Source organism: Lissotriton vulgaris, chromosome 7, assembly GCF_964263255.1.
Source record: "Lissotriton vulgaris chromosome 7, aLisVul1.2, whole genome shotgun sequence".
Taxonomy (NCBI): Eukaryota; Metazoa; Chordata; class Amphibia; order Caudata; family Salamandridae; genus Lissotriton; species Lissotriton vulgaris.
In genome coordinates, this window is record NC_141695.1 from 1,234,288,554 (window position 1) to 1,234,300,835 (window position 12,282).

The window sequence follows — 12,282 nt, forward strand, 5'->3', positions numbered from 1 at the left end:
GGGATGGGGCAGTGAGATAAATAACGGTGATGGATCAAGCCCTGATCTTTGGACTGGGTAAGAGTGGTCTGCTTAATTCAGACACTCTGTTCATCACCACCCCCTTTTCTGAATCGTTTTTGGCCACTATAGGTGTGGCAGGGTATACTCAGACATGAGTCCCTTTCTCACTGCTCCATCAGGATTCAAGCAAGCCGGGCCGAAGACGGCTGAAATGCCAGAAACCGGTCCCCGGTAGCTTGTCTCCTTTCTGGTGAAGAATTGGCTTGGTAGTTTGGTCTGCCCTGTTCCCATGATGCACTGGGCCAGGGACAGACTAATTTGCATATAGCCAGGTTCTGAGCTGGGATGGGGCAGTGAGATAAATAACGGTGATGGATCAAGCCCTGATCTTTGGACTGGGTAAGAGTGGTCTGCTTAATTCAGACACTCTGTTCATCACCACCCCCTTTTCTGAATCGTTTTTGGCCACTATAGGTGTGGCAGGGTATACTCAGACATGAGTCCCTATCTCACTGCTCCATCAGGATTCAAGCAAGCCGGGCCGAAGACGGCTGAAGTGCCAGAAACCGGTCCCCGGTAGCTTGTCTCCTTTCTGGTGAAGAATTGGCTTGGTAGTTTGGTCTGCCCTGTTCCCATGATGCACTGGGCAAGGGACATACTAATTTGCATATAGCCAGGTTCTGAGCTGGGATGGGGCAGTGAGATAAATAACGGTGATGGATCAAGCCCTGATCTTTGGACTGGGTAAGAGTGGTCTGCTTAATTCAGACACTCTGTTCATCACCACCCCCTTTTCTGAATCGTGTGTCTGTAATACGGCATGGGCACAAAGGCAAAGGGATTTCCTCATTTGCATGGGGCTTTATTAGAACGACATACCGCTGCTGCAATCGGAGAACCGCTATTGCTTTTATACTGTTTGCTGGAGGCTAGCTCCTTTTTAAAATCATATTCCTGTTAAAATGTGCTCACGCTCGAAAAATTGTTTTATAATTGCTTTTAGAGATCGGTTTATTGTTTAGGGACCCCATGCTTCCCCATCTCTCGCATTGCCTGCACCATAATTGAAAATAAAAGCACTTCTCACCACTTTGGTGATTCCCTCGCCGCCTCACGCCCGTCTGCCATCTTGGGTGTGGGCTAGAAACGCTGACACCACTCTTTGGGGGTTAGCGGGCCAGTCTTTGCAAGTGTCTTTAGCCATATACTATAAATATTCATTAGTATGCAGGTGCGCAACGATCACGCGCAGCATCGCGCCGGAGGAGCGCCAGAGGAAAGCCCGTCTGTGCCCGTCCGGGCCAGGACGGCCCCAGGGGCCATAAACCCTGGTCAAATTCGTACATACTCACCTGATGCATTATGGGCAATAAAGACAGATTCCATCTGTCTTGATGATGCTACCTTCGCCACCTTGCAAGCTGATGCCCTGGTGCAGACTACAGGTACAGGCCCGAGGATTCTCCCCACATTTACTAGCCGCCAGTCACATGGCCTAAGATTAGCGACACTTAGTACGCGCTCTCTACAAAAGCACCACCTAGAAGTCTTCTCTCTACTGCTTGATGGAGACATTGATATTCTCGCCCTCTCAGAGAAATGGCTCGGCTCCGCCTCTACGCCTGACATCTTGGCTGCCCTACCCCCAGACTATGACGCGATCTGGCATAATCGCCCAAATGATTGTAAAGGGGGTGTGTGGCCTTTTTGTTAAAAAAATGTCTTGTAGTGAAAGAGATTATAGCACAAAACTGTGCCTGTGCGGAGCTGTTAGGGATTAAAGTTTCGTTTAAATCCTCATGCATAGTAATACTGGTAGTTTATCGCCCGCCGCAAAGTTCTCCGGATTTCAATGACATCCTTTTTGAACTTCTGACGGACTTGGCCACCAGATACAAGTCCCTTCTGGTGGTAGGCGATTTCAATTACCACTGGGACAAAGTACCCAGAGACCCCACGGTGACTGAGTTCGAAGCCAATCTTTCGGTGCTCAACCTGCAACAGTTAGTGGTGGGTCCGACTCACGTGAAAGGCCATACACTGGACCTTGTTTGGTCCTCCTTGCCTAACACAGAAATAACGGAGGTTAGTCCATGCATTTGGTCGGACCACTTCATGATAAAGTGCTGGGTTCCAGTTGACCCAGTGAGGGATGCCCCAAATAAGTCACGGAGGAAAATTCGACCTTGGAACAAGGTAGAAGCCGACCTTCTAACCACGACCCTGCTCTCCTCTACCCCCCCTAAAATGAGCGGTACAGATTTGGACCATGATGCTAGGACGCTAAAGACCTGGATGCTCGCCGCTCTGGATAAACTTGTCCCTGAGCAGATGGAGAGTACTAGAACTAAAGGAAAAGGAGCGCCATGGTTTGACGCCTCCTTGAAACAGAAGAAGCAAGCCCTTCGTAAGGCAGAGAGAAGGTGGAGACTCCACTACTGTCAAACAGAGGCTGAAATTTTTAAAACCTTGCTCTCAAAATATAAGGCAGACATCCTGGAAAGAAAGGCTGCTTTCTATGAGGGAAGAATTAGGGAAGCAATAAACATACAGCGAGAGACCTTTACGATACTAAGGGAACCCACACAACGAGAAGGGAAAATCTCTGCGTGGGATCAACCAGAGTATGACTCCTTCCAAACTTTCTTACTTCGGAAGGTACAGGATATCATCCCTGACATCAATGCACGGCCAGCTACAACCATGCTGCCTAGCCAGACTGCTCAGGTGCCATCCATGACTTTGAATAGTTTCCCCCCCATCGACGACAAGTGCCTAGCGGAACTGGTCGGACAGATCAAGTCAGGCTCAAATATAGATCCATGTCCCCCTAAAAAATTTTAAATGGCCCTGCCAGGCATCCAGCCTCAGGTACTGAGTTTACTGAATAACTCATTGAAAACAGGTTATCTGCCAACTCAAATGAAAGAAGCCAGGGTCTCCCCACTTTTAAAGAAAGCAGGAACGGACACGAAAGCCTTAAAAAACTACAGGCCCCTTTCGCAGTTACCTTTTCTAAGCAAGATCCTAGAAAAGCATGTCCTCAGCACTCTAGCCGGCCATCTGGAAGAACATAGTCTCCTTCATACCAGGCAGTCTGTGTTCCGGCCCCAACATAGCACAAAACTAGTCATGGCCTCGGTCGCCGATGAGCTAAGAGTCAGGGCAGATAATAAACAGCCATGTGCCCTGATTCTCTTAGACTTATCGGCGGCTTTTGATACGATCAGCCACACCATCTTACTGGACCGTATTGCGAAACTGGGGATCACAGGCCAGGTGCTAAAGTGGCTAGAATCCTTCCTGTCAGGTCGAACCCAGAGAGTGCTGCTAGGAGACCAACTGTCTGAGATCAGTGAAGTGACTAGGGGGGTGCCCCAGGGGTCGGCTCTATCCCCTCAGCTTTTTAACATCTACTTACAACTACGCAGATGATACCCAGCTATTAGTTCGGCTGGATGACACCAAAGAGGCCCAGGAATCAGTGAGGAATTTGCTCAGCTTCACGGTCAACTGGATGACTAACAATCTGTTGATAGTGAACGCTGAAAAAACGGAGGTGCTGGTGATCAGCAACAAAGAGGACCCCTGGAGCGACCTGTACTGGCCCCCTGAGTTGGGAACCACCCCGTCTCCTGGTACTGTAGTAAAAAGCTTAGGGCTAAGGATCGACGCGGATCTCTCAATGGCCCCTCAAGTTTCTGCTGTCGTCGGATCCTGCATTGGTGTGTTGAGGCAACTACGAAAGTTAGTCCCTATTTTATCTGCCTCCACCCTGCAATCGATCGTATCTGCCACAGTCATTTCAAGACTCGATTATGGCAATGCTTTATATCTTGGCCTGCCACAGAAGCTGTTGAGGAAGCTGCAGGTGATACAGAATGATGCAGCCAGGCTGATCCACTCCCTGCCTAGAAACTCGCATGCTACCCCCTGCTTCAGAAGCTGCACTGGCTTCCAGTGAAATTTCGAGTCCAGTTCAAATGTCTCTGTGTGGCCCATAAGGCACTCTTTGGGAAAGCCCCAGAGTATATTAAGCAACGTTTGAAGAGGTATATTCCTGGAAGACCCTTGCGCTCAGGAACAACCTCCAATCTGATTCAACCTAGGTTCAAATTAAAAACCAAAGGAGGCAGGGCCCTGTCTGTGCTTCTCCCACAACTGTGGAATGAGCTCCCGCCCACCTTGAAGGAGGAATCATAACTTCTACTCTTCAGAAAGAAACTAAAAACCCATCTTTTCAGAAAGGGTTTCATGACAGTTTAGGCGGTGGAATCGCTGAGGGTTCTATGGGCACCAGTGTGTTATGTTCTTCTTTTAAGCGCTTAGAGACCGGCGGTGATAGGCGCTATATAAATATTCCTTAACATAACATAACATAACATAACATAAGAGGCTATTTCACAATGAACAGAGATGCAGTGTTATTGAGAGAGAAGCCTTTATTGTGGTCTGAGCACTGAGGACGCTGAGACCATACTTGTTTGGAACTCACTTGCAGATTCAGACAGACCACAGGCCCCTCGGGTGGGTAATGCAAATAAGGGGTAAGAATCCAAAATTGTAAAGGTGGTCAATCTCCCTATAGGGATTGGACTTTATGGTGGAACACCATCCTGAGTCAGACCACAGCAATGCTGATGGTCGATCCAAGTATTTCTGTCTTAGTGAAGAGAACTCCCAAGGAGATGGATAGTTCTCCCTAACTTCTGCTGGGAGACACATGTTAGGCCTGTCAGCCTAAAAGTGGTCTTCTCTTAAACCTTTTCCCTCTCCTCCTCCATTTATCTGATGTGAGAAATCAGGACCTGTTCAGCATCATTTGCCAAGAAACCCTAGTTTACCTGCAGGAAGTGTTTTCAGGCTCTGAAACATACAAACATGATTATTAAGGCCAATATGTGCCAGATATGGCAGGGATCTGTGGTGTACTTGGGACATCAGGTAGGCTGGGGTAAGTGCAGCCCCTGCAGGCCAAGATAGAGATTGTTCTGTCTTGAGAGTCCCAAAGACTCAGACTTAAGTGAGGGCTTTCATGGGCCTTACTGGGTATTACAGGAGGTCTGCCAAGGGATATGGCACAATTTTTTCTCCCTTGACTGAGCTAACTTACGAGAAGCAGACCAAGGGGTCGTATTGTGTATGTGGCGCATGTTCCTGGTTAGCGCTGGGTGCACCTTTTAAAAGGTGCACCCAGTGATAACCACGGAAATGTGCAGCATTATGGTGAATGTGCTGCCCCCAGGTCAACAATGAACTTGTGCTTCTCTGAGGGTAGCGCATTCATGTGAAAAACGGAGTGGCTGCTTTGATGCCACTCTATATTTTTACAGTGCAGGCGGCAACCCACCTGTACTTTTAAAGGAGATTAGAGATCCCCTTGCAGCCGAGTACTGTGAGTGATGGCACCTGCCTGAAAGTGGATGTCTGGGGGTCAATGGGACCTTCTTACCCCTCTAGAGAGCTACAATCAGGGGGCACATTGACAGTGCACCATGTTTTAGGTGGCGCACGGTTAGTGCACCCCCTGAAAATGTCTTTGCTTCTGCGCCTGTGTCTATGATACGGCATGGGCACAGAGGCAAAGGTATTTGCCTTTGTGCCTATTACAGTTGTTTAAAAATGCTTTGCTTTGGAAGTATATAATTGTAATTAATGTGTATTTTCAACCAGTTAAGGTGGAAGGTTATGGAGTTCAGCTAATATTGTTTAGAGAAGACAAGGCAAAGATGTGTGCATATGTATTGCTATTGAAGGGTGATTTTAATCATAAATTAAACCCTTGCAAGAGGGATCCACTATACATTGATGTATCATCAGCATATAATATCAGACCTGCATGTTTCCCAGTAAATGCAGCCATAGTTTGTCATCCGCATAGCAAAACTTTTTGACAGCAAGCTGATTGTTTTGTATAAATGGCCGCAGCTCAGACCACCCGTCTAGACAAACTTTTATTGATGGAAACCAAATGTGCCCCATTGATATTTTTATGCATGTGTGGTTTTTCAACAGAGTGGAGAATTTTAAGGTTACACAACTGGATGGAAGCAATCACCACCTGCTGCAACTAGTGTTAAATATTGAGGTTCATGACATTACAAAGAAGGACGTCTCATTACAAATAGATTATCCAAAATGTCTTACAACCAGGATTATAACTAAACACTCATGGCTGTCGGCTAATTGACAAGATAAAGCACAGGAGGAGGAAGTGAAGAACAATTTTTGCGCTACGAGGCCTCCGGGTTGTTTGCGCTCTACAAAACCCGATTAATAATAATAATAATAATAATTTTAAAAAATGGCATATTGAAATAATTGCACAGGTTGTAGAATGTTTAAAGGTAGAATTAAAGGTTAATAAGCAGCGAGAGAAGAGAGACTTGATCTACACAAGAAAGCAACAGGTCTAGCTTGATAGGGAATGTAGAAGTCTAAAAAACAGATAAAATGTGAGACAGAAATTTTGAATAAATGTGATTATGAGTTTAAAAATCCTCCTATGACAGCCAAAAGGGATTATAAGAGAAAACTAGATAACAAGAAAAAAACTTAGGATGGTAGTGTTCAAAGATATGCTGGAGGTGATGGAAAAGAAAAATGTATACAATAATGGCAGCACATGCAACAAAGGAAAGGAGAAATGGAAAATGTGGTACTTGTTAGGTGAGGCAGCATGGGTAACTTATCTGAAGGAAAAATACAGTAGGAGTTATACACAGGCACTGCAGGAGGAGCAATGTATTGTAGGTAAGGAGATCAAAACCCAGTTCACCATTAAGATTATTAAGGGAACAATAATGTAATTAAATTTGACTGAGCAATTGGATCAGATAACCTTCCAGTAGTTATATTTAAAGCAAACATGGACTGGTGGGTCAAATTATATTATTCAGTTTTTAACAAAATTCTCTTGACAGGTTTGTTCCGAGAAAACTGTAAGGGTATAATTATAAGACCCAGTCATAAAAAGAATGATGCCACTATACACAAAAACTATAGACTGATTAGTTTACTAGATGTGGGGGAAAAGCTAGCTTCAAAAATAGCATTGGGCCTGCAAAAAGAGGGGTCAGATACAAGGAATAAAACAGGGAGGTTTCACAGAAGGCCGATCAACATTAAATCACTGCTTTATTCTGTGAGCAGGAGTGTGAAAGTCGGTGGAGCACAGGGGAAAACTGTTCTGCTGCTTCATAATCTTTTGTGCTGTTTTTTACTTAGGGGGTCATACAAATATGGGAAAACATTGATATAATAAGAAATCCCAAAAAGTCTTCTTTTAATTTCGCAAGAACTACACAGGCAGAATTGGGTGTGTGGTGTAATAGATGCAGAAAAAATACTTGACTGACCAGTAAAATAACAATCAAGAATGGTCTGAAACAAGGCAGCATGTTGTCCCCCTTGCTTTTTTCTACATTTTTAGCCGATCTATCAGCTGCCCTATCAGCATCAAATTGCATGAGTCTAAAAATTAATGGCACATATGTCCCCTCTTCTATACGGGCGATTTTATCATCATGGATATGGCAGAATTATGTTGTGCCTCCCTCTTCTCAGGCGCAGGCCAGCTATTACTGTCCTGGCATCGTGGATGCAATCTGCGATGCCTATTTCTTTTTTGAGTCGGGCAAGCGGCAGCTCCATGCGGTGGCCCGTTCAGGCATAATTTGGCTCATTTGAAATGTCGCAGGTCCAGTTTTAGAACTAAGGCTCCCAGGACTATCATCTATTGGGCATATTTCACTTACCTTTTTGCTTGGCCATATGTTCAAACTAAATTCCTGATTTCATTTCGTCTCTTTGGGCCGTCTTTTTCCCTTCTTTTTCCCATGATTCCCCAGTCTTGATTCCCAGAGAGCCATGAGAAGGTTTTTGTTTTACCATTCTAAGATGGCGACTTTACCTATTCTTTGCATTTTCTTTTCCCTATCCATGAAGGTGACTGCTTACTTCCTGTTCTGTCACTTCCTGTCTATGGGTACATATGGGGCTGAATCCTCAATTCCTTGCCTTGCAACACTCCTGCTGGTGTGTTCTCGCTCTGGTTGGTGGCTTTTGCTCCTGTTTGGTTTACTTTTGTTTCCTGTTGGCGCTTCCTGTTCCAGTTTGGTTTCCTTGAAGCCTTCTGCTCTTGCCTGGCATTCTTGTCTTCAAGTCCCCTCTCCTTGCTGGTGTTCTGCCTTTGTTTCTTGTTCTTTTCCTTCCATTCCTGCAGTCTCCACCTGCAACAGAGGTTTTTCCCTGTTGGTGCTCGTTCTGGAAGGCACAGTCTGCTCTGACTTTCCATTGTCTGCAACACCGTGGCTTCTGGAAAGGGTCACCCATACCTCGGACAGGCCAGAACCTTCAAGAACTGAAGTCGGTAACCATCCCAGCACTGGTAAGAAAGATTCCATTTGTAAATGGACACTTGTATAGCGCACTACTCACCCGCAAGGGTCTCAAGGCATTTGTATGAATACCGCTGTGAAACCCATCCTGGCTTTCCCTGTGAGGCGTCCACTCCTGGGCACCCCCAAGGTGGAGGCCAGGCATCCTTAGCATTGTGGAGGCCGTTGTGGAGATTAAGCAAGCTATTGCCCCAGAGTTGCAGAGTGGGACTCCATGATTGGAATAGGCACCGAGGCGAGAATTATCAGGTCCGTGGAATTTTTGAGCCCAAGATCCGCCGAGGCAGGGAATTGAACCCTGGTCCCGAGCTAGACCTCTGCATCAGGGCCTGCCACTCTAATCATTGAGCCACACTTCTCCTTGTGACAGAATTAGAACTCTAAAGGAAATAAGTGTCATTCAATGCTTATTGTAGCAAGAAGAAATTGATAGTAAATATGGATAAGACCAAGGTTCTGACATTTGAAAGTCAAACAGCCTGACTGATTGACCCCTAGTGATCTGACCAAAGTCGATGGGGTCTGGAGATGGTAGCTCTTGACAAGACCTGGTGGTTGGGGCCATATATGCCACACTTTTGAACTTCTCCTCCAAGCGAATTTCTTCAGCAGCTCAAACAACTTTTCAGACGGGTGTCCCACCAGCATTTTCACTTACGTTGCAAGAACTCCTCCTAAGTCTTCATCAGGCTACACCTCGGTCTGTATCTCCCTTCTGTAATTGATGAGCAGACTGGGCTACTGGAGAGTGTGCAATCACCCTTTATTCCTAGCCCCTCTAGATAGCCGGGGCCCATGTGTTTGTAGTAGTAAGAAGGTCAGTCCGGGAGAGGCACATGGCTCCTTTTTCTAGTAGATGTGTCTATCCCTCCAGAAATATAGGCTTTTTTCAAAGATTGCACCATGATAATGTAAGTGCACACAGTCAGTACAGTGAAACTTCAAATGGCACATTAAATCAGTTATGGTTTGTTTGATCGATATATAACATGGATAGCTGTGGCAACTCTTGAGCTAATACATGGCAATGAGCACTGCCCTCCCTGGAAGCATGCGTTTGTCAGACGAAGACAAATCTGGGCTCTCATTTCTGCTTTGTGACTCTAGATATCCTTGGGCCAATTGCACTTTTCCATATCCTGTGATGGTACATTCAGAAGTCAACCCTATTCATTTTAGCTGGTGTTCTCTAGTCCCACAATGGTGACCATGATGGCCACACATTAAGAGGGATTAATGTTTGATTATAAAGAAAGAGCCTGAGAAATGGCTAGCACATTCTAGAAAGTCAGCAGGAGCTCAAATTACCCAGTTTCCACTCTAGTACCAAAGCTACCAAAATTAACAATCCCAAACTGCTTTCAAAGCCTGGAATTGGAATGACTAATCTTCAAATCTTTTAATAAGGATCCGTTGGAGGACAATTCCGGTGCCAGCAACCATGGTAATTATATTAAAGTTGCTGCAATTAACAACCTTATAGTTGGAACTTGGAATTGAGCTAATTGAGCTAATTGTCCACCAAGTAGTGAGCTCCTACATATCCTGTCCCACATAGGAATGGAAGTGTGAAATGAACATAATATGCTTTTGTGTAATTTGGTGAAATTTTACCAAAATTGTGAGTAACTAGGTAAAATTCAAATCTGTCATTTCTGACTATATGTTAGTGTAAAATGCATTCTCTTTTGCCCGCTTTCCTCCAAATATGCTGGATTCCTTTTGTTAACCTTAGGACTCTTAGCACTTTACCACCGTGAAATCAGTGCTAAGGTGCACATACTGTCCACTAAACCTGGTTTAATTGATGTATCTAAGTCCATAGTAAAGTGCACTGCATTGCCCAGGGCCTGTACATTAAATGCTACTAGTGGAACTGCTTTATTTTATATATAACACAAGGGAACCCAAAGGTGCAATAAGCTAGGGACCTTGGGTAGTTTACGTATCAACAGAGACAGTGGTCTCTAGACAAGAAACAATGAGTCCAAATAAGTATAGACTAAATAGCTCTATATCTTATGTCCAGCCAGACAGTTTAATTATCAAAGAATAGAATACATATAAAAATCAGTGTGATACAAGTGGGACACCAGCATGTGACCAACTAACACACTCAACGGAAAACGTACAGGGGGATTTTTAGGCAAATTGTGACAGTCTGAATATCATAAATCATATACAGACAATACAAATTATACACATATGCAATTAGCAAATCACAAAATAGTTAAGCATTTAGTGTATTCAGGTTGACGACGTTTCAAACCCAATTAAAATACAAGGTTCATCCTCAGGACAACAATACATTGCCTAATGAACATAGATCCAACTAGTGCCCACACTGTGGGATTATTTTGCCAATATATACAAATAAGGGAAAAATGGTAAAAGAGGGAAGGAAAACAGGAAACGAATTAGTGGAACTGCAGCACTGTTTGTGCTAGGCCTGGGCAGTAAATTCCGTTCCGCTCGCGGAATTTGCGGAATTTGGGGATTTTTCGTGCCGCAGAGAACGCCGAATTGCCAAAAATTCAGCGTTACGCGTCTTTGCGGAATTTTTTGCTTGCTCGCTTTTTCAAAATGCGTGTTCGTGAGATATTTCTCCCCGAGCACACAAACAGCAATCGCGAGCAAGAAAAAAGCATTGTGAACGGGCGGAACAAGCAATTTCGATTGTTCGCTGAACTTTTGCGTGCTCACTGAGATTTGTTTCCGTTTTGCTGAGCTTTGCGTAGCGTAACTACGCTATTCTGCCCACCCCTAGTTTGTGCCACCCACTCAAGTAGCCATTAAACATGTCATGGGCTGTGACAGCAGAGCCTGTGTGTGCAGTTTTACATTTGCATGTTGACTTGACATTTAAATTCCCTTACCAAGCCATAAACTCCCCTTTTATTACATATACAACACCTCTAAGGCAGGCCCCAGTTAGTCCCTATGGCATTGTGCTGTGTAATCAAAAGGAAGGACATGTACTTTTAAGTTTTGCATGTTCTGGTATTAAAGAACACCCACATTTGCTTTCACTACAGTGTGCCCTATCCCTTTCATAGGTTAACATTGGAAATTCCTTATTACACTTATAAGCTGTAATTCCTGATTGAGAATGAATAGATCTGTCATGTTTCATATTACTGAAATGGTAAGGATAAACCCTCTTTAGTGTTAAAGGTAAATTTATCATTACCCTTTTAAAAATGGCAGTTTTAGAACAGTGGCCTTTTTTGTTTTTAGCCCTGTGTGTCTGCAGACTGTCTCCAATAAATGTCTGTGGTGGGTGATAGCTGGACTTTGTAAATTCCCTCTACACAGCCACACATAAAGGGAGCTTAGGTGTGACTGAGTGGCCATCCACATCCTAATGGGCCCTCCTGGGCAGGATGGGAAGGAGGAACTGACACTTACACCTGAATAGGATGTGATCTGTTCCAACACAAAGGGCTGCATACCCCCTGGAGTGAGTCTGTGCACTTCAAAGCCCCTGTTTGAAGTCACCTCCACATCAAAGGCACAACTGGGCATAAGTACTGTGTTTCTGACCCCACCAAATCAGACACCACTAGACCTGTGAAGAACTCTGTCAGGTGGAAGAACTGCTGTTGTGCTACAAGAACTGCCACTCTGCTGGACTGATCCTCTGGAAGAACTGCTTTTCTGCTGTATTGCCCTGATGCCTGCTGCCCTCTGCCCTGCTGAGGAAGAACCGGACTAACCTACATGAACCCATAGTGACAAACTGGCTTTGCTCCTGTTTTTAGACTCAGGGATATCAAAGGCTTACCCTCTGATATTGTGCCTAGTCCATTGGAAGTGGATCCAGGTGCTTGCTCCAGTGAAACCAACACATTCTCGGCTGCCTGAGCAGAATCGATGCTTC